Source organism: Lycorma delicatula, chromosome 4, assembly GCF_047948215.1.
Source record: "Lycorma delicatula isolate Av1 chromosome 4, ASM4794821v1, whole genome shotgun sequence".
In the NCBI taxonomy this organism is placed as follows: Eukaryota; Metazoa; Arthropoda; class Insecta; order Hemiptera; family Fulgoridae; genus Lycorma; species Lycorma delicatula.
Genome location: NC_134458.1, coordinates 92,295,883 through 92,318,227, shown reverse-complemented (window position 1 = coordinate 92,318,227; position 22,345 = coordinate 92,295,883). Strand labels below are relative to the sequence as shown.

The window sequence follows — 22,345 nt, the reverse complement described above, 5'->3', positions numbered from 1 at the left end:
AAATTGCGACAGATGGTTAAATGTGGTTACAGTTAAAAGATTCATATTTCATTCCATTCCAGTGACTAGGTAATTTTATAGTTTTTATACAAAATGTCCCAGGAATTGGCCAAATGTAAGGGACTGATTCAGGAGATCAGAAAACAAAAAAGTTCATGAGGACAGATGTCTTCCTTAATTTTCTCTGTCATTTTATTATTTTTTTCAATAAAAATTTATATATTAAGATATTTTAATACTGAGATATTTAATGAAATTGAGATATTTTAATGAAATTTGGTGTACATGGATCAACAACACAAGTTGCAGTTCATCATCTTACCTAGGACCTTTGTTTATTATTAAGAATATAGTATTTAAGTAATATCACCAATAGTTGAAAAACCCAACTTGGTTTAATTTCTACATTGTATAGTGTCAATTTCTCATGAGTATGTCTGAACTTAGACAGTAAACATTTGTCTTTTATATCCGTATGCTTTACCTTGTGTGAACCTCCCAGACTGTCCTGGAAGTACATGATCTTAACAGTCGTCTATTAATTTATTTATAATATTTAATATCATTTATTTTTCATGTGGGAGATAATTATTAGCATAATGAAGGTTGCTGTTATTGTTATGGAAAATCAGTAAATTATCTTCTGTACTTTCTTTAAGAATTGTTGGTATAAAAGTACAAATTTTTCTTTGTACTTTGCCTATTTAATTTAAATATGTAAAATAAGCTGAATGTGGGTCATATCTCATACTGGTTTTTTGCCCACAAAAAAAAATTCCTCTCATACTGGTATTTAAATGATCATGTTTATAGTTCCGCTTAGCTTGCTGGGATTTAGACTATATTCGCAAAATTATTGAGTAAATCCTTGTTGGGTCATGAACAGGATGGTAAACTACTTTGATCTATCTTGTTGACATTTCTTATCACTCATCCCTTATTCTTTAGCCTTGATCCCTTCTTCCCCGCTACTGGTTTTGTGAATACTGGTTTGACCCTGTTAGATTGGCATCCTCCATGCCATGCCATCTTAGACCCTGGCATCCTCATCATGGAGGATGAGGATGTTGATGATATGAGCCATGCATCCTTGGTGTTATCTTAGTGGGAGATTGACTCCTTTTCTGCTATCAAGTTTAATAGCTGAAATACCTGTCAATTAAAGTCAGGATTCTTGATCTGTCCAGAAAAAAAACACTATTTGATGGAAATGAAGTTTTGCAGAAGTAATGGCCTAGGAAGAAATTTGAATTTTTTAGGTATTTTTAATGACCTATTTGATGACTGAAAAAGTCTCAGAGTATCTCAAGAATTTAACACGTTATGGTCTTGGATTGAAATTTGTGTTATTCCAAATCTGTGTTTCCATTTTTAGTGTTTTCTTGATTTGTGATTCATTTAAGATCATTACATTATATGTACATTCTATTCTCCCTCCTTATAACAGAGTTTTTACATCACTGATATTTGTAAAGTTTGGTCAATTAAATGGAATTTTAAAATAAAGATTTTCTATAAATGACTGTTTTGTGAATTTCACGAGTTTTAGTATTAGTATAAATTTCCAGTGTTTTTTACTAATAATTTTTTTTTTCATTTTTAAGTTGATTGATAGAGAATAAAAGTATTATGATAGATTTCTTACTGGATAATTGTGGTTTTTTTTTGGTTTTTTTTTTTGTCTGTAATGAGAGAGCTTTACATAGAATTGTAATATTGTTTGTAGATACTAGGTTTTGTTGCAATAATCTTGTATTTTTTAAAAATCATTACAATAAGTAAAATAAATTCCACTTACATTTTTTCAGAACTAAAAAGAATTAAACTACAATTTAGCATGTACCATACCTACATGTGTAGTAAACTTTGTAATAGATTAGGTACGGGTAGGTTAAGATTACAGGTATGCAACAACAAACAAATTATACAATGTATACTGACCTCTTGAATAGCAAAAGAATTCACTTGCTGAAGTTGTTTAGTGCAAGACTTGAGTATGTCAAACAGAAACTTAATGTCAAAATATATTTATTCTTACTTGAAAAACACTGGCTTAATTTGTGTAAAAACTTGTTAAGTATGAGGTAAAACTGATTAGAAAGAAGATTCAGGTTTAAATCAGTGAAGATAGAGACCAAAAAATCTTTTTATACCCGATCCTTGAAGAAATATGAAGTAAAAGAAAAGATGGGATGAAGGTAATAGATAGCCTTCCTATTTTCGTTAATGACGATTTGTTACTGAGCACATAACCTAGCATCACCGTAATTACTCTGATTTATTGTTTTTTTTTGTAAGTGTTTTAAAAATGATTTCCAATGATGTATGGAGGTTTGAAAAGTGCTTCTGAGTATGTAGGTTTTGGGATTGCTATAAATACAGATGTAATAAATTTTTTGGGGCAAGATTTGGGATTGCAATACAATATCTTTCAAAGGTTAAATAAATTAATTAAATTAAACAGATGGCTTATTAAGTGAATTGTAATGATTCTTGATTTTATTTGACATTCAATTCCAGAGATGACATGTCTTAGTATTGCTTTACAATGAAAGAGGGGATTTATATGGCAACTTATCAAATACTTCTGGCCGTTGTGTATACTTTCAGCTGTTGAAATCTCAATGTGTTGTCTAAAGCATGGTAAATTTGCCACTGAACCTTTATGTTAAGTATTTTATTAAGTTAATGAATTCTTTGGTAAGTTTGTAGCTGATTGTTGGAGAAACATTTACTTAAACAGCTTTTACTTTTCCTAGTCGCATACCTTCCACTTTTCCAATAAACAGTAGAAAAATCTATGAAACAGTATAACTGTGGCCAGATAAGATAGTAAGCCAGTATTTTTGGTCCTAGGCAAGACAGTAAATTACCCCTGCAAGTGCTGATGAGAGTTGGGGCTTCTCTGGATCCTTCCCTTACCTGCTGTACTCATTTTCTTATTCTTCATGTCATTTTTCTCATATAAGTACCATAGAAATTATATCAGCCACCGTTATATCTCCATTCCTGCCAGTGTCATGCTGACATTTTTTAGTTTTACTCAAGTAGATACAATGACCCTGCCTTTGAGAGGGTCCAAGGGTTGCATAATAAATTATGTAATAAACCATATTATCTATTGAGGTGCCAATCAGGTAAAGCTGGGGCCCATAACCTTTAATTTTACACAGTAAACTCCATTTCTTACAATCTAGTGGTTTCACATTATCTGGAATACTTTGGGGAATAACATTTAGTATTTGAGGGTTCAGATTAAAATAAATTGCTAAAGCAAACAAACTTCCATTGATGAATGAAGTTAAAACCATTGATCACAGTTTCCATAAGGTTGTTGGGAGTTGTTATTAGTTAATCAACTGTGACGGTTCATGTCACAAAAGAAGTGAAGAAAACAAAACACAATGATTTGGGGTACTTGCCCCAGTCTGAATAAATGTTATGTTGGTGAAATGGTGGGGGATGCAAATGTAATATGGAGTGGAGGGAAAGGGAAACAGCCTCTGCCTTACACAGTGTAAACTAACTTATGCCATGCATAGTTTTGAAAGTTACATCTCTTAATTTTTAAGTGTATTAATTTTTTAATGATATTTGGTGAGTGGAATTATACAAATATTTATCTTATCTTTTTCATAAAAAAATTCACTTTTTTTTCTATTTAAGTAAATTGTTGTATTATAAAATCCATACATATTATATGCAGTTGTACAAATTAAAAATTAATATTAAATACTATTATTTATTTCTAGTAAAATTTTTATTGTGCTGTGAAAATTGTTATTGTTGCATATTACCTACAGATTATTTTAAAAGTGAAATACCACTGAACTTTTTTAAATTGATACTTGAACATGTACATAATGATACGTAGTGAAAAAGCTTTTAACTTTATCAGTAAATTAGTTCATTTTTAATTATGCGTAGCAAAGTTTGATTTGTTGGTCATATTGACACTAATTATTTACTCATATATATATATATATACACACATACATAGTAATAATAAAGATAAAGAGTTTAAACACACACACACACACACATACATACATATATATATATATATACACGCACACGGATGTACTCATATATATATATATATATATATATATATATACGCACACGGATGTACTCATATATATATATATATATATATATATATATATATATATGAAAATGTTTATAACTATTTGTTTATAAATTATTCTTCTAACAATTGTTATACATAAGTACATACATGTGGTAATATATATATTTTACAAACAATATCAGATGCCAGAAAAACTTTTAAACTTTTTATGTAATACGCATAATTAGTTTTAGAGCTAGTAATATAAATACATTAGATGTACAAACAAGTTAATTGAATGTACTCACAAAAACATGTTTCTGAAACCCATGAAAATTCTCAGTACTGTCTTGAAAACTATAAATGTGTACAGAAATATACATTTATGTATACACATTTATAGTAATATATATTTTATATATATATATATATATATATGTGTGTGTGTGTGTGTGTGTATATAAATGTCAACAGTTGAAGTCATTTTTAATAAACTAGTTTCTGTAGATTACCAAAGTTAAATAAAAGTCGGTGTAGTTTTCATTTGGCTGGATAAGTGCATACTGATGGCATTGTTTTAGTTAATGACTACAGTAATGAAAGCCTTAGAAAAAAATAGCTGATTTGTTAATCATGAGTCATTGTAATTTTATTGCAGAAAATAATGTAGTTTTTCTGTGTAATAACAAGATTATTCTTTAAAAATGCTGATTATGGTTGTTAATTTTTTAACAGTATGTTAATATATAAAATTCATTGAGTTCAACTTTTTGAGTTGATTTATTATTTTTTTTTTTAATTTTACCTCATAGTAATATCCTAAGCAAAACAGTGATCTATATAATAGTTGTGTAAAACCGTTTACTTTTGCTTGTTTCTTCAATGAAAATTGCAATAAAAATTATTTAAAACTATAAACTTTTGAAACAAAAATTCAAGCGGAATTTTATAAACACAACATCTTAAGTCACTTTTGTGACCATCTTTATTCACAACCAGACAATTTCCAGACTCGGAGAAGGTAGTTGCTAAAGTGACCTGAAAATGTTGTATTAATAAAATTTTGTTGGTGTATTGTTTTAAAAATTCATAGTTTTTAATAAAACAGATAAATTAAAATAATATTAATCACCTTAAGGACTTAATTTAAGTACAGCAATGGATCAATCTACATCATCATATAAAATAGTAGATTTTAATGATAACATTTATATGTTAAGACAAATTCTAATCATATAAAAGTATTTAATCTGTAAGGTCCTTCACTCTTATCATTAACAAGCACTGTATCATTGCAAATAATATTTATCACTTTTTAATAGTTAAAGGAACTATTTTTATAATAACTTGTTTTCATTGCTTTTAACAAACATCAGTCGTTAACCTTGTAACTTTGTTATTAATTAGTGATAGTTATAGTATTATTTATTTTTTAAATACCTGTAAATTATACAATATTGACATTTGTTACTGTTATTTATTTTTTGCTGTTGTTAATGAATAGTGTAGCAATAAAATTTTGAATAATTTATTTATTTTTATAAATGATGGAAATTATCTTTTGTCAGTGATAAAAGAGTAATTTAAATCTAAAATTTTTAATTATAACATTAATAATAATAAACTCAATTGAATTTGAATACTGTGCTTACGAGAGCTTTTGTAGTGAAACTAACATTTTTCTCTTTTGTATTGCACCTGAAACTTCTTCAATATTTAGCAATTATTGGCTATGAATGCTGAAGGTACAGAGGGTTAGCGCTTGCCTTCCTATACAGAAAGGTTTGAGATCAGGGTGGATTAAATTATATCATAATGCTCATTGATAACTCATTGATAACTATTTTTTAGTTATCATTCAGTTGTTGGTTCTAATTAACAATAAATCATAATCTGGTGATTTAGTGCTACATCAACAAGCTGCAATTAGACTTGCAACACGAACAAGGGATGCAGCTACCTAGTGGCTCTACTTCAGTAAAGATGTACTAGATATCCAGGGAATTCCAGAATATCAGATGAATCGATCGACCCGCTGGCTAAACAGTATAAGAATTGAGTATTTTGTTATATTTTTTCCCCAAAATTCAGATTTAAAAAATTATGGCCCATCCCCAAAAATCTTGGTCAGTTTAATTGCTTTTATTAGGCTCTTTCCTGTAATTTTTCATTTCTGGGTTCCTTCCTTTTTAAATAATAGTAGAGTTTGAACTTCCCAATGTATTGACATTCATTTTCATAATGTTCATAAAATAATAATAGATTTGTGAACTTATGTAAACCATTTTTATTTACATTAACGCTTTATTGTATGAGCATATTTAATTAATTTTAGTAATATTACACAACATTTAACGATTCGCTGTATGCTGATTGAATTTATAATTTGTCAAACACAATTCACGATTGATACGATTACATTATTTAAATATTTTATTATATATATATTTATTTAATTGTACTACTGGAACAATAGTTTCATTATAGAAAATCAGACAAGTGAATAACTGTTAACTTATCAAAAAATTTATTAATAAATAAAAAAAAAACATAAACAGAACAGACTTAATTTATGTACAACATAAAATTAATAATAATCACACTGCTCCAGCTGTTGGTGTTCAAATTAAAATCAAGGTACATTGATCTATTTTCTACATTTATCTGTAAAAAAATATAATAATATTCAGTTTAAAAAATATTTTGCATATAAACCAAGTAATACAATCAAACAAAAAAAGTGAGATGATGATGATGTAGCTACAGAACAATCAAAATGCCATTCTTTAAAATAAAAACTATATTTTATGTCTGTATAAATAAATTAAAACTAAAAAAATTCAAATAATATTTTTAAAAACTTATCGGTATTATAAAATTCTTTTTATCTAGCTATCTCTTAACGGCAGATCTAAATTTAACAATTCATTTAAATTAATTGGCATCCTAATGTAACATTTCATCCCTACATTAATTGGATTTCTTTTCAAAGCAGCAGATATTTGTGCAGGCAGTTATAGTATTTGTTAAATCTAATTGAATATGTATTTATATTTTTCAAAGTTCATAATTATTAAGATTATATTTATCTGTAAATATATGGTGAAGGTTATTTTAAATTGTCTTAGGTAAGAAGAATTTGGTTACACATGACACCAAAAATGACCTAATTTTTGTATCATTAATGTTATTAATTTATGTTCCCCTCCCCCAATACTCTGTTATTATTTTCATGTTTCCCCTCCCCAAGAATCTGTTTTTCAATTTTGAAATTGTAAAAAATATATAAAATTGGAATTATTTGTTATTATATTTTCAACTTTCTTTTCTGTTTGTATGTGATTATTCATAATGTATATGTAATGCATGTAATGTCTATTTTAACAACAGTAAATTTTGCAGTATAAATCACATGGCATTATGTATTTTCCATTCATAAGTTAACACTCCATCGAGATGCAGATCATAAGACTTATATTTTATTCTGTTTCCATAATTTTTTCTTGAAAACTTTCTTCATGTCTATTTTCTTTTTCAACGATCATTTTTTGATCGTTTTTTTTTTAGAAACGATCATCTATTTCACGGTCTATTTTTATATATTATTAATATATTTAATCCACAATCCATCTTAGTTGGCCCTCTATTCAATTTTCTCTGGCAAAGCTTTAAATCAGTCCCATTATTACCTAAGCTGTTGTACCACGTTTCATGATTTTAAGTTTAAGAATTCCTAAATATAAGGCACATATTATGTGTATTTAGGCTTGGGGTTTGCAAAATATCAATAAATAAAAAATTCCAGGTGCACTTATTCCTGTTTACCAGTAGAATTTCTTTTTGTCTTTTTATTTTTACTTTAGCAACCAGGAATATAAAATTATTTAAAATATTTTTTACGTTTTGATGCTCTTTCCGAAAATTTATTCATAGCCATGGTTGCCAGGTGTCCCGATTTCGGCAGGATTTTCCCGATATTGAAACTATATTCCCGATATGTTCCACCAATTCCCGATTGTCCACAAATCGCACACTAAATAGTTTTTTCGAGAAAAAAAAATTGTTTTGATAGTTCATGTTTTAAAAAAAATGCTAAATATGTGAAACTTTTTTCATATGCAACCACTGATTGTAGTATTGAGTAAATTTGAAGTTTTTCTTAACTTTAAGGTGGAAATCTTTTTTATCCCCTACTTGGCACCGGTGAAATCTAACTCCGCCTTCTGGCGTGCCGAAAGGGTTTTTTCCCAAATGTCCTTTTATTGAGGAAGGCTAATGCTATTTGTTCATACTATTTATACTTTTATTTATTTTTAGAACTTTTAAAATATCAGACATTTTTTGTGTACGTTGCTCTAAGCAAGTATATTATTCTGTCATTCTTTGTTTGAACTGTCTAATTTTAACTCGCAGGTAAAATCTAACTGTAAATCACTATTATTTATAGAGTAACAGTACATATCTAGAAAACCCATATCTTTTGGAAGATGTAGCTTTTGTCTAACCGGTTAGATTTCTTGGAATTTTCTAAAATTATTAAATGTACTCGAACAAAGTGTTAAACTATCCGTTTGGTATAATAGATTTTGGCAGAGTCGTAAATTATGAAGCGAGTATAGTTTGCAAATAAAAAATTATTTTCTCTTTGGACACTCATTCTCCGTACACACTGAAATATTATTTTTATACCTTTGCCAATAAATTTGAAGTATCATTATATCGGGAAAAAATGGTGTATTTTTTAACATTTCCAATCATTTTTATAACATCCACGATATCATTTTATTAAACAAAATTATTGTTCAAAAAAAGAAAAAAATTTAGTCGTTTAACTTAACTCGATTTTACGGCGGAGAGAAACGCGCAAAATAAATTCTAATTACCCTGATAATTGTCAATTAAATAATTTTCGCTAAATATTCGCCAAAGCGACTGCGATTAATTGTAATTGCAATCGCGATAAATATTAGCCGATCTGTTAAGTAATAATCTCCGGCAGATTTGGTTGTTTTGAACCAAACTTTTCCAGTGTGTTATTTTTCGTGTAATAACTATTTGTAATTTACATAATGTAAAAAACGATCGATACGGTTGTTTTTACCTCAGTCAAAACTATGGAAATTTAGTTTAGATAACCCTGTTTTTTCGCATATATTCGTTTATAAATGAATCCATGTAATTAGGCGCAAAATATTCAACTTAAATAATGAAAATCGATACTGTATAAGAAAAACAATAGCGTATTAATTTACTTCGAATAATGAACTAATCTATGGTTTGCAATAATTAATTTGTATTGTGAGAACGTTTAAATGTTTGTGTATGTTTTATTTGTCTATGAGAAAAGTGTAGAAACTTCGCGGAGGAGTTTATTTCACCTAAATGTTGCTTCTTTTTTTTAAGTTACGTTAAAATTTTCTTAAAGAAAGTATTCCCAATTACTTTTTTTTATAGTAAAAACTTTAACTGTTAACAATTATTTTGAAATTTATCAAAATTTCGATCATCTAAACAAAATACCGATGAATTTTTTTTGTTTTAATCATGATTAGTAATAAATCACTATAAAAAAGCGGTGCAATATTGCTAATATTGGACAAAAAGTTATGGAATTAATAAATTAATGAATTTTTCATATTAGTTGTATTATGTCTTCATTCGCATTAAGGATGTCTTAATTTGCATCTTTATTACTGAATTAAAATAAAAACCGAACAACTATATAAAAGTATGTTATTTGTTTAATCACTTTTTTGATGTAACAAGAATTTACGTTTTTATGAATACGTAAAATAATTATAAAAATATCCTTTATTAAATGACTAATAACTAATCATTTCTCGTTTTCCATTCCCAATTTGAACCTTTTTCGATCAACGGATTTCCAATTATCGGCTATTTTTTTCAAGTAGGAACTATCAGTGAGGAATGATGAACACAGGTCAACATGATTTTTGTCTCATGAGTACCAATAGGTGTACTTAATGAAGTTTTTTATCCTGTTTTCAAACATGTATTTGGAATTTCTCCATCACCCACAGTTTTTTGTTATTTTAATTTTTTTTTAATATTTTAAAACTTTTTTTGTCCATTTGTCCACTGTCAAGTAAAAGCTCCTAAAACATTGTGAATATGATGGAACCAAATGAACTAACTCGAAGGGTAGTGATGCTACCCTAGAAACAAATAAAAACTTTAAATTTATATTGGAAAAGCTTCAGTATTCAGTGTATGAGTGGCATATTTGGTGATTTGAAGGTAATTGCACTTATTCTTGGTCTGCAGTTTGGTTACACAAAATACTGTTGTTTTTTGTGTGTGAATGGGATAGTAGGGACAGAAAAAACCATTTCTTTAGAAAATATTGGCCTAACCGCGAATCACTCATTCCTGAACAGAAAAATGTGAAACATGACCCATTGTGTAATGCTAAAAATGTGTATCTACCTCCGTTACTTATCAAACTAGGATTACTGAAGAACTTCGTTAAGGCCATGGACAGTACTCCGGATTTCATGTACTTAAAACAGAAGTTTCCTAAAATTAGTGTTGCAAAAATTAAAGAAGGAATATTTTTGGGTCCACAAATAAGATTTCATATAGATGAAAAGTTTGAGGAACTATTGAATCCACTGGAAAAAGCAGCTTGGCAAGCATTCAAAAATGTTACTCAGAGTTTTTTGGGAAATCGAAAGGCGGAAATTACCGTAATATTGTGAACGATCTTATAACATCTTATAAAAATTTGGGTTGTAATATGTCCTTAAAAGTACACTTCCTGCACTCGCACCTAGAGTTCTCGGAAAATCTTGGCGCAGTGAGCGATGAACACAGGGAACACTTTCATCAGGAGATTTCAGCTATGAAAAAGAGGTATAAAGGCAAATGGAATCCTAATTTGCTGGCCGATTATTGCTGGACCATCAAGAGGGATGCTCCACAGGCGAAATGTAGCAGAAGATGGTCATTTCTTACTTTGTAGGCGAGTCAAATGTTTGAATATTGTGTAATTAAGATTGCAGAAATTATTAAAATGTTTGAAATTATAATGCCTGTCTCTTGGAAACCTTGCGTGATGGGGAAAAAACTATATCATATTTGAATTCAGGAGAAAAAAATACTATCAAAATCACATAATTTTCTTTCCGAGACAAAAAAAAAATTATTTTTTATTTCCCGTGTAATTAAATAAAAGAAAAAAAATTATGTTCGTTTTGAAAAACTGATTAAAACGTTACATATATTAGATATAAAATTAGCTGCTGTTATTACGAGACGGATTGGCGTAAAATAAAAATAAATGATTGCTACTCATACATTTCGTCGTATAATTTAGTTTTCTTGTGAAATTTACTGGGACGGCGCAAATTATTTAATCTTATTTTTATTTACAAACAATTTTATCCGCCACGTAATAGTGATTGTTTTTTTATTAACTATTGATATATAGTATTTTTTATTCAGTTCATCATAACCGACATTATTAGTTTTTATTCCGGATTAAAAATACCATTTAATTGAAAAATAACCAATGATTAGAATACCGATCGTTCAAAAACTACCAACTCGAATGAATTTATTACATAGTTTTGTTTGTTAGAACATATTACAAAAAAATTATTCGCATTTCTCACGGGCGTAAAGTCAACTTTATTGAAAAATACTTTAAAAAGGATATTTCTCGTTAGTGTTTTTAAAATTTTTTAAGGCATTTTATTATAAAGTGAGTTTTTAAGCTTTAAAATCATCCATAAAGATACAGAGTGAGCAACCTAAAACCGAATCCATAATGAAACCGCTACCCAACACTATTTATGAAAAACTGTCTCAAAAACTTGCTCGTCTAGTGGATATATATTTTACTACTGATTGTTGCTACTGATTGTCAGGTGATTAAGTATCAGTGCAATAACCATTTTGTTGCAGTGCAGTATTGTGAGTGCAGTTGTGTCTGTGTAAAATCCCTTATTCAATCCAGGAGAGGATAGTTCTAGTTGAGGCCTATATTTGTTCTGGATCGTTTGAAGAATCACGTCAAACATTCATAGGAAAATTTCCGAATGCCTGTATCCCAGCGAAAAGTAGCATACACAATTTAGTTAAAAATGGTATACAACAGGTTCGGTTTCAAATTAAAAATGAAGTAGGCAACCTTCTGTTACGATTCCATAGGCCATTGCTGATATTGAAAGGAGAATTACTGCCAGTCCAAAAAAATCACTACACAAGTTATCCCAACAATCTGGTGTTAAATACACATTTTGTTGTAAAATTCTTTATGAATTAAAATTGAATTCATACTGCGTTGCAACTGTGCAACAACTGAATGAGACAGATAATGAGCTGTCAGCAGAGGAATGGTCTCCATGTTCCCCAGAGTTGTCTACTTAAGATTTTTACCTTTGAGCTACTTAAAGGAGAGAGTTTATTTATCTCATCCTCACAATGTTAATGAACTGAAGGTGAACATTCAACAAGAAATCAACGCAATTGACAACAACATTTTGCGTCAGACGACTCTTAATATCATCAGTCGACCTTAGAAGTCCTTTGATGTCCAGGGTGGTCATTTTGAACATCTTTTGTAACAATAAGGCAAATAAATGTAACATTTAAGTTATGTTTTTCTTATTTAATTTATCCATATCATTCATAAAATTTCATTCCAACATAACCTACAGATTCTGCAGCGGTTACATTACGGGTTCGGTTTTATGTTGCTCACCCAGTATAAAGCAATTAATGTAGTACAGCAAAGTCGTTTGTTATCATCAGTTGTTTTGCCTTATGGCAGGTCCTATCATAGCTGGAATAACCTCCAAGTCTCGATCTTCAGCTCTTCTCTTCGTTCAATTGTAACTCTCCTTTCCTTGCCTGATGTCATCTGGTATCTTCTTCTTCCTCTTTTTCTTTTTGTCTCCTTCACCATAACCTTTACAGCGTTCCTCAGCAGAAAGTCCGGTCAGTCCATATCAAATCATTCAGGTCATGAAACCTTTTCTTTCAAGAAAAAAAAATCTTTTAGAGTAATATGTTCGGAACTCTCCCAAAAAAATAACAATTTACAAAAGTGTGTAAAATCAGTTCCTGGGGAGAATAATGTAATGTTTGTTGACAGAAAGTTAACAATCATGAAACACTATTGCATGGTGAAAGTGAAATTTAAGAAATGGTCAATGATAGTGAAGCAACTTAGAACTATCTATTTCTAAACATCAGAAATTCATCTGATGAGTTTAGTTCTAAGAACTAAATTCATCCATGCAAAATTTAGGGCAATCCCCATTTAAACTGTTTTAAATGTTTGTTGAAAATGTTTAAAAACTGTTTAAAAAATATTTTAAATATCCAAAATCGTAAAAAATTTTTCGAATAGCCTTTAAGTGTTTTCTTGTTATTTATTTATTTATTATGCATGCAACAGAAAAAGTTTTAAATTTAGTTTTTTCCCGAGCAAAACGTTTTTCGTAGTCTTACCACGCGCGGTGAAAGATGGTGCAAAATCGGACCTTCTCGGTGAAACAAGGAAGGAATATTTTATAGCTTATGTTCTACAAACTATGCGGTCATGATAACTGCCGGTGTTTATTAATCCCTTTTATATAAGTGACCACACATCTTAATACTGTTTCTGCATTTTTTCCCAAAATGGAAAAAAATGTTTTGCTTCACTTGTTGCTTCTTTCGTGGTAGTATGTTTGCGGAACGCTAGAGCAGCGTCAATATCGCGTTTCAAACAAATTATAATCATAGAGTTTAAACTTTCTCTAGATCGCTTTTGTCAGTTTAGTTGATCGTGATTGGAGCGGGCTGTATCTTTTGTAAATGGACTAATCTAATTAGTCCAATTTAATATTATTCCAATTAATATTAAACGTTAATATCTTTAAAGTTTAGAAAGCTCAATCGACTCTGAGGGTGGAGATGGATCGCTGTACCGGCACGAGCAATATCAACAAAAACTTGTACAACAAAGCGACAAAATAGTCTCCTTGCTAGCTACGACGAGCTGTTGTGGTATACTATCCCCAGCACCGATCAACATAACATGTTATACGATTACACTTGCATCCGTACACCAATAAAAAAAAATCTCAAAATAAGCGCATGGTCGCCATAAGCACAATCTCTGTCTCCGTACATTTATCTTCTCTCTTTTTCTATTTCGTCTTATTGCCTCTCTATCCACCGGTTTTCTTTTATTTTATTTTCCATTATTCTCTTTTCCATCTGGAATCCCTACCTTGTATGCACCGACTTCGGCTGTTCTTACCAGGAATCGTTAGGGAAATTTTTCCACCGCCTCTAGTCATGCTGAGGAACATCACCCTTAGCTGAGTCGACAGAGACTCAAAAAGGCCTTCACCTCTAAAACGTTCACTAAAGAAAATAAATTATTGGAATGGGTTCGGAAAAAAATATTGATAAACGACGTATTTTTACTTATGTATACTAAGTTGCATAAAAATATCTGTTTTCTTTAATTTTTTATAACGATTGTTATAGCGTCATTTTCATGTGTTTACGACGTATAGTAACATTTATTTCCTAAAATTAATTGAAAAATTGAAGTTTTTGATAAACTACCTGTGCCATGTTAAACTAAATTTTTTACCTTACAAATAACAATTAAAATACTTTTATATTTGAAAAAACAGAATTAATAACGATAGGTTTTGAGCGTTAACCGAGGTACCAAAACACGATTTTTCTAAAATTTTCAATTTTCAAATGTTGATAAATAAGCATTAAGTAAAATATAGAGTTATCTCTTATGGAACGAGTAGGTACTAAGCTCAAGAACAGAATGCTGTATTGACTTTTTTATTTTTTGCAATTTGTTTATTGTTATAGGCGTTTTATCAACAACTTGGAAATTTTCACAGTAGTTCCAGATTAATAGGCCATAATAAAATAAAAATACTTCGAATATTTGATTAGTTTATAGCTTTGGGTCTTATGAATCCGTACCTTTTCGATTTTTTCAATTATCTCCAATAGAAACAGAGTTTTGGAAGTTCGTTTATCGCCCGTCCTCGAGTTACGCTATCCATGTATGATAGCTAAAGCGCGATTTTGGTGCTTATTGTAAAATTCGCTAGCGCCATTAGCTTTGCTCGTAGAAAAAAATGTCCGGGAGGTTTTTTATCTGAAATTTCATCAGCTATTTTTACATACGATTTAAAAATAAAGTAGCTGTTGGCGAAAAACTAAATTTGTTTTTAATTTGTTAATAAACAAATTTAAAAAAATAAATAAATTTTGCTCATGTCCGCTAGAGCACACTTTTATTCTCCATATTTTTCTGAACCCATTCCAATAATTTATTTGTTACAGTAAATTTTTTCGAGGTTAAAATCTCTATCGACTCATCTACCTATGCTGTCCCAGTTGGGTAAAAGTTCGTCTCCCTTCTTAAAATTATTAAAGTGCGATAAAATTAACTTATTGAGATGTTTTAACGAGGGCTTAGCAGTATTGAATTTTACCAACCGTTTAATTTCTAAATAAAATTCTAATTATTTGTGAACGCCGCAATGTTCCCGTAGCCCTGCAGGCCGTGGTACGTGACTATTTGTCTAACCGTACGGCTCTGTTTAAGGATGCGCACCTAGTTGTGGAAAAATCCGTTACCAGGGGGAGCCCGCAGGGTTCCGTTCTCGGTACCCTGCTGTAGAACCTGGTATTCGACGGATTTCTGGGATTGACATTTTCAGAAGGGGTCACGGCCCGGGCTTTCGCCTATGACTATCTCCTTCTAGTTCGTGGTAATTCACCACCACAGCTAGAAGACCGGGCGCAGGCGGCCTTGTCAACCGCAGAGGGCTGGATGGACATTCAAAATTTAAAGATTTCTGTGCCCAAGACTAAGTTTATGCTTGTCAAGGGCGCAGACAAATTACCGAACAGTCGTAACCCCCATATTAAATATAAAGGCTGCGTAATCAGCCGATTTAGAGTTCATAAGTACCTAGGTGTTTTGTTTGATGAAAAGTTACTGTTTAGCAATCACATTAGGCAAGTAGCGGCGGACACAGTCTCAGTGATGCACAAACTTAGGAGGATTGCTCGGAAAGAGTATGGGTTGTGGGGCCGTCAAATGTTCATGGTGTACCGAGGTGTCTTCGAAAGCATCACCTCTTACGCGGTGCCCGTTTGGGCGCATAGGTTGGATATGAATAGAGCACTTGTTCAAAATTTAAGAAGTGCCCTGCGCAGAGCCTTAATTGTATGCACTGGTGTTTTTAAAACAACCTCCTACGAGGCTACCACCGTGTTGGGAAAGGTTGTCTCAATCGATTTAATGATGAAAGTTCGGGCAGCCATGTGGAGATTGCGAAGAGGCCGGCGTATTTGGATGTGGTTTCGAGCCGAACCAGTACCGGAGCAGAACGGTAATCACAATGCACTGGATCTAAATTTCGTTCAGTTGCCCATCTCCCGCCTGCGAAAGATGCTGCAGAGCCTCGCAATGGAAGGATGGCAGCTGGAATGGGACACCACGACTAAGGGAAAATCCCTGTATAAGTTTATACAGAATTTGGGGGATGGTATGCCTCGAGCTCGTTTGCCCGGGTGCTCACCAACCACGCTAATTTGAACAAATATCTGTTTCGGTTCCGCCTGGCAGCTGATGAACTGTGCGTCTGGGGGGGGGGGGGAGTCCAGTCAAATGAACACTTGATGTTTGACTGCCCTGCTCTTGGGGGGGCCAGAGACCGGGCCACCCTGGAACTTAGAGGTCAAGGGGAAAATTGGCCAGTCATAAGCGGCGAGTCAATGAAGCGAGAGCCGCGTTGTCGGACCGTGTGGGAGTTCCTAGATGCGGTTGCTTTGTTCAGCCGGTATCCGTAGTTTGCTTAAGGGAAAGACTCTTACCGTATTGTCGTGGGAAGCTAACCCTGAGTATGGCTGATCACTAGCCAATTATTATGGCTCCAAGCGCTATAAAATGGTGGACAGGTAGGTGCTGGCATTCAGCGACCTAGGCGTAGCAGCGAATTGCTACCTAGAAAAAATAAATTTTACTATGGATGTCATATATATTTTAAATAGTTGACGGGGTGCGTCTACCAATTTTAGCAAATATATGACAAGTGAGCGGTTGGGACACGTAAGCCGATGGTGTATGGCTCCACGCTTAGTCCGCTCACGCTGTTAGGTAAGCTCTAGGAGCTATGTTAGGATAGTGGTCGGTAAACTGTTCGAGGCTCAGTTGCCGTTTGTGGCACAAACATTCGGTCTTATGCTTTAGGGCGACCGAATGGGGTGGTGGCGGGAGAAATTCCAAGCAAACCAGTAATTATTTGTGAGCTTTGTTTTAAATAATTTAAACATTTAATTACGAGGCGACGGCTAAGCTCAGTCGATGCACGACCAGTGAATTACAGCAATGTACGCTGGATGGTGTGCCGTAGCCTTGGACCGATGCGGGAGATAGGCTTTGTACCTAGATGCCCGGGAGTCTCGAATGCGCACCGAGTCGCATACTATCCCTTTTACTGTGCTATTGACAATACCAATAATATTTCGTACACCCCAGATAATTTACTCCAAATTTATGCCGGTTATACTTTCTGAATTTTGACCAGTAATAAATAGGTTTGATTCTTTCTGGAGCGAGAACCGATCCTAGAGTGGAATCAGATAGACTCTTTTGTGAAAATTTTAAATTTACTTACGTTTCATAAATAAAAAAATATATAATTAGCGTTGTATAAATTTTATGTAAATGAATTGAACGAGGTAATGATACTTTCACGGGTGGAATTCTGAACACTTTGCCTCGTTAACTGCTAGTAGATTAAGACAAGAAGAAACGATATTTTCCTTCTTGCGTTGATCTCTTTGAGAAATAAGTTTTTTTTTTATATCCGGATCAATATCAGTTTTTCTAGATAGCGAGAGATAATTTAAAATGAAGTTTAACTGCAGTCGGATGACTTAGACTAATTCTAATCGAGACACGTTTTTTATATTTATTTTATTTTTTTAATTTTATTTATTAGCCGACTTAAACTTAAGGAGTTCAATCCGATTAGTACATCGTTATTTTTTTCGTCTGTTCAAGACTTAGACTTCAGTAAACTGACCGATTTCGAAGACTGTAGAGACGGTTCCTCTGATAGTCGAATTTTAAGTCTTTTCCAGCTAACTTAAGGAAAAGAATCAACTCTAGCGAATTAAAATAATCTTTTGTCGGACACTATCGTTTAGTATCAGATCATTATAGTTTGATACATAATCTGATGTCATTATATTTAAAGTTATTTTTGCAAAAAAAATTCAAGAAAATTAATCGGAAAACTTTGTTTAAAAAATAATACACATTCCTGGATCCCAAAGAGTAGTTGTAATCGCTTCATGTCGTTTTTTTTCTGCATTCGTTTTCTTATATTCAAGATATGCTATAAAAAAGGATTTAATTTACTCACCAACATTCGACAGTCGTATGTCTCCTTATAAGTCATATTATCTACATTCCTTTTCTTATTTTTATCAAAATTACAAATTTCTGATCGTGTATCTTGCGAGCGGTTTTTTTTTAATACGGTCACGTTTTTTATAAGTCTATAAAAATTTTACATAAAAGTAAACCAAAGAAAAGAGAACCAAAACTAATATTTTTAATTTTAGTTTAAATTTCCAATGTTTGAAGCTGAGGGAAATTACATCTCAGTAACTAACGAGTTACTGAGATGTAACTAACTTTGTTTTGTTATTTCCGCCTTCCTGACGATTATATTATTTTCTGAAAAAGCTAGGTCGTTAAAAATTTTATTCGAAAAGAAAACTGAGATGCCCGTTTGCCTTAAATAATTCTTAAATTTTACTTATTCACTGAATTCCGTTCTGCGGTATTTTCTACTACAGTTTGTTTATTACAAACTGCAAATAATGAAGAAAATTAAATAAAGCGAAAGATTGATATTCAGGGTTTTATGTTTCGGTTCTTCAAATATTTCCTTTAGTTTATTCTATTTTACACGGTCAGATGCTTTAACGTATCTAAAAAAAACATATACTTCTTCCTATACTTCTTTCTGTATAAGTGTCTCACCGATAGTGTTCTTATTAGCTGTATCTCATCCCTCGTCCCCCTTTCTTAATCCTTCATTAATATGGTTCTTCTGTAGCCATTTCCTCCATTTTCCATTTTACTCCTTCTTCTGTTCAAAATTTACAGAATAATCTTTGCGAATGTGAGATTAAGCCGATTGACTAGTAATATTTAGTTTTTTGAACCGTGCTTATAAAACAAAAATGCGTATTAAAGTAAAATAATAAACAGGTTGAAATTTTATGAAAATCACTTTAACCGTATTTAAAGAATCAACAATGAAAACGTTCAAAATACTGTTACTGCTTATCTTGAATGTGCAGGTTGTAAATTTTACAACCTGCACAACCTGGATGGTCGATCGTCGGTGTAACGGTAGATGATAAATTAATGCCGTTTAATAACGTACTTTACTCGCAGTAAAGTCACACGCGTACGATAATAACTTATTAGTTGTATTATAAATAACATTAATAAAAATAATTAGATAATTCTAATGTTAAAGTTCACTAGTAACTCATCTAAAAAAAAAAAAGTAATTATTGTCATAATTTTTATTATTTATTATTACGCTGTTTTAATTATGTAATGTTTATAAAAATGAAAAAGTATTTTAAATGTTATCTATTTGAAAATATTCTTTTGTATTTATTATTTAAGAATTTACAATTTGTATAGATAATTTCTTATTTTTATTATATCTCTTTCTTTCTTACTTTCTTTTCTACCCCTACTACCGATATTATTTATCTTTATCCATGTCGTATGATCGGATTATGGCTTGTCCTCCACGTTTTTATTGAAGGCTACGCATACACGTTAACGTTACGGTCGCTCAGTGTTACACCGGTTTCCATCAGTTCACGTATTGTTTGTTGTTCGTTATTGTATTTTTATCCTGTCGTGTCGGGTCGTTTATTATACTGAAAACTTTTAAATTATCTGTGACAGTTTTTTCTATTTTTATTGTGTGTCGATGAATTTATCTTTCATCTATTAACTAGCATCCTTTCTTTTGTGTTTTGAAAAATCTTATTTATTTTAATGTATACGCCCGTTAATAAATTTCCCATATTTTATTGTAATCATTTAATTTACGTCAGCTAATTTTTTTTTTTTTTGTGAAGTCATTAACTTAATATTTAAATATTTAAGCTTACATTTTAGTTAATGTAAAGGGTGTATTTTTTTTAATTTGAGACCGGAGAGGTGGATTTTTCATTTTTTATCGAAATTTTTCCTCGTAGACAATTACCGAGAAAAAACACGTGAAAATTAAATATTTCTGTACCTACCGACATTCCCCAAATAAAAAAAACAGAGCACTTTTGAGTGTATGAAAGTATTTGATTTTTTCATTTAATAACTTTTATTCTTTTTGCGTAAAATGTATGTGTATTTTTAATATCAATTTGCTGAATTAAAATCATAGTTATTTGGTTTATATATGTACATATTAAAAAAAAAACAAAAAAAAAACAGTAAATCAATTAAAACAAAACAAAAAATGGTGATGGAAGATTTTCAATTCGTTTTCAAAAAAAAAATTGAAAGGTGAAATTTTTTTAATATAATTAATTTTCTTTTTAATTTAATGTTAATTAATCTATTCTTCAAAAATCCTCCATTTTTATAATTTTTTTTAAAGTCAAATATGTTTCTTCATTAAGATTTTTTGAATGTAAAAATACATTCCTGAATACGATTTTTATGTTTCTGGAACGGGAATAGGTTAAATTTTGAAGCATTTGAATTTTAAAAAAAACCGTTGATTAATGAAAATAAATTAAATATTTTATTCAAATCCTTAATTTGGATGAGCTATTGCTCATCCAGTAATGGATTTACACGGATAAATTTACAAGTAGAAATTCTTCAAAGTTCACCAGAAAAAGTGGTATAACAATCATTCGGATTGGCCTGCTGGTTCTTGAGCTTTATTCGAATATCGGTGCAAATACACAAACATCCTGATCCATATTAATTTTATATTTTTTTTTGTTTTGTAAATAATCAGTATTTAATTTTTTTGTATTTCTTAATACATTCTTACTAAAAAAATTGCTTACATTAAGTTTTTTTTATAAATATTGAATCTGAACTGAATGTACTTTAGATGTCAGTCATTTTTATATTTTATTATTAAAATTGATATTTTTGTTTTATTACACAGATGTGATGCAATAGTTCAATTATTTTACTGCTTAAATGTTTATTTTAATCAATAGGTTGTGCCCTTCTTAATCAGCATTTAGTTTAACGAGTAATTTTTTATTTTTCTTTAGCGTCAGAGCTACACTATTTTACCTCCCCTTCTGAAGGTTTACTATTATGAATTATTTGAATAAGAAGTATTCTATGGAATTTTTTTATTGATTAGGAGAACTGAGATGAAAAGTATTTTAGTCGGTGGTGTGTGTGTGTCTTTTCTTTTACATGCTTCTAAGAGTTTATTTCACATTTTTATGGATGTCACATTATGAAACATTTTTATATTTGTTTAATTTCAATAGTTTTCTGGTCTATTTTGTTTGATAAATCTTTTTTTAATAGAAGGAAATTCTTAAGATTATTTGTGTAGAGTGCATCAGTTTACGGTAGTGAAACATGGGTAATGGAAAAAATAGACCGTAAAAGAATAAATATGTTTGAAATGTGGTATTACAGGGGATGTTGAAATTGGGTTGTTTGAAAAAATAGAAAATGAAGATGTTCTATTGTGAACAGGAAACAAGTAGGATTTGTGAGAAAATCTTGTAAAGAGATGAAATAGATCAGCAGGCTGCCTATTAAAACATCCATATTTAGTCAAATTGGTGATAGAGAGACTTGTAGAAAATAAAAACTGTAGAGAAAGATAAAGGTTGGAATTTATAAATCAAGTGATTGAGCATCCTCTACTTGGAAAACTTGGTGAGATCAGGTATGCACCTATAAAGCTGGTAGTGGAAAAGAAGGGTTCAAGGATAAGGAAAATGGATGGGCAGGTCGGGAAAAGGACTATTGACCCATCAAGGTAGTTTATCATTTTGCCTTGGACACTAACATGCATGAGATTCACCACAGATGCTAGGAACACACACAACAGAATCAAATTTGAAAATTACCTTATAGACTCAGGGGACACAAGGATTAATCACACGATAAAATTTTACAGATAAAATCTGAGATCTTAATTCACTGAACAGAAAGAAGTGCAGAATACTATCAAACCG

The 22,345-nt window shown here is 31.0% G+C and overlaps 1 protein-coding gene across 3 annotated transcripts in view; it reads left to right on the top strand.

Moving 5' to 3' along the window:
* Positions 1-22,345, top strand: part of Kank (KN motif and ankyrin repeat domain-containing protein 2 kank) — a 166,867-nt gene that overhangs the window by 84,504 nt on the left and 60,018 nt on the right. For 2 of the 3 annotated variants that reach the window (XM_075363655.1, XM_075363654.1), the window contains exon 1: positions 20,463-20,684. The exons of the other annotated variant lie outside the window; for it this stretch is intronic. The gene's annotated coding sequence lies outside the window, so the exon portion shown is untranslated. Of the gene's footprint in view, positions 1-20,462; positions 20,685-22,345 lie in introns of those variants that run through there. 3 annotated transcript variants of the gene reach the window in all.